General features: G+C 38.9%; 1 non-coding gene across 1 annotated transcript; it reads right to left on the bottom strand.

Moving 5' to 3' along the window:
• Positions 1 to 340: 340 nt before the first annotated feature.
• On the bottom strand, positions 341 to 447 carry LOC145044484 (small nucleolar RNA R71). Its single transcript, XR_013681433.1, has one exon. It is a non-coding gene; the product is annotated as a small nucleolar RNA R71 (small nucleolar RNA).
• Between the last annotated feature and the right edge of the window lie 1,292 nt (positions 448 to 1,739).

The raw sequence follows: 1,739 nt of genomic DNA, 5'->3' as shown, positions 1-1,739 counted from the left end.
AATTCTAGATGATGTTAGTCCAATCTTAGTACAACCTGGCATTCCTGCCACTGCCACATTCGAGCTAAAGAGACATATCCTTTCCGCACTAAAGAGTATCCCATTTTATGGAAAAGATCATGAGGATGCACTCAAGCACTTTGATGAAGTGAACGATATTGATGATTATTTCAATGTCCCAAATGTTAATAGAGACACCGTCTTACTAAGGATGCTCCCCGTTACCTTTAAAGGAGCTGCAAAGGATTGGTTAAAAACACTTCCACCTGGTACAATAACTAGTTGGGCTCAAATGCGTGAGCAGTTTCTAGACCAATTCTATCCACCATCCAAGATTGTTAAACTCAAGAAGGCAATAGCCAATTTTGAGCAAAACCCGGGTGAGTCACTTTAAGAAGCTTGGGAGCGTCACAAAGGGTTGTTAAGGAATTTTCCTCAACATGATCTTAACATTCAACAAGAAGTGTCCATATTCTGTGACGGAGTCATTGTGATGACAAGGCAACTCCTTGATTCTCAAGGATCACTTACAAAGAAAAATTACGGTGAAATCAAGGAATTAGTTGAAGAATTTGAAAAACACTCTAATGAATATCACAGTCCAAGGAATGAAGGCATGAAAGGAGTTGGGGTTGCACAAACTGAAGAGATGGCTGCTATGATGGCAATGCTTAATACTATGGAAAGGATATTAACTCAAATGGAGCAATCAGTTCATGCAATTCGAGTTGGCTGCGACAGTTGTAGTGGCCCACATTTGATAAAAGATTGCAACTTGGGTGAATATGGAAACAAGAAAGCTCAAGTTTTCTATTCGAGTGGGGACAAGAATGATGAAGATTGGAGGAAACCAAAGAAAGAGTTGATGTCTTATGATGAATAGAAGAAGCAAAAGGAAGAAAAAATAGACAACCTGGCAGAGGCTTTTACCAAAAAGAGAAACCACTAGTTGAGAAGAAATCAGAATTAGAGACCATGTTGATGAAATTCATGGAAGCTTCAGAAAAAAAGCATGATGCTACTGACACTGCAATGGAAGAACAAAGAACTATGATGAAGAATCATCACGTAATGATGATAGATCAGCAAGCATTAATAAAGAATCAACAAGCCTCCATCAATAAGCATGAAGTACAACTTGGTCAACTTACCACTTTGGTTAATTAGAAAATGTTCCCAAAAAATCCTTAAAAGAATACCCAATCTCATGTAATGGCCATTGATACTGAAGAAGAGGCGATATATGAGTTCCTAGAAGCATTAGAAGTGGAGCCACAACAACTCGATCCAAATCCAAAGAAGCCAAAGCTCAAAATTGAAGCATCTACTGGACCCAGTTCAGGTCGTGAGCCCGCTATGCTCACGTCATGGGCTCGCTCTGAACAGAAGAATTTCGTATCTGTTCCAGCTTATAAAATACCTTTGCCATTCCTATCTAGAGCTAATCTTAGTCCACTGGAGAGAGAACATCAGGAGTTTATCAATCAATTGAAGGGTATTCCTTTCAATACTCCTTTTATTGATTCACTTGCAAAAGTTCCAGAATATGCTAAGTTCCTACAAGACTTTTTAGACACTCGTCAGCAATTAAAGGAGAATTCTAAGGTGATTCTAAGTGAGAAAAGCTCAAAAGTGGTGTTAGGAGAAATACCTAAGAAGATGGGAATCCTGGACGACTCACTCTTCCATGTGAGTTTGGGAATAATATGAAGATTTATGCTTTAGCCAATTCTGGAGCT

Source organism: Lactuca saligna, chromosome 4 (genome assembly GCF_052625555.1).
Source record: "Lactuca saligna cultivar CGN05327 chromosome 4, ASM5262555v1, whole genome shotgun sequence".
NCBI lineage: Eukaryota > Viridiplantae > Streptophyta > Magnoliopsida > Asterales > Asteraceae > Lactuca > Lactuca saligna.
The sequence above is the reverse complement of the archived record's forward strand: the minus strand, read 5'-3'. Positions and strand labels throughout refer to the sequence as shown.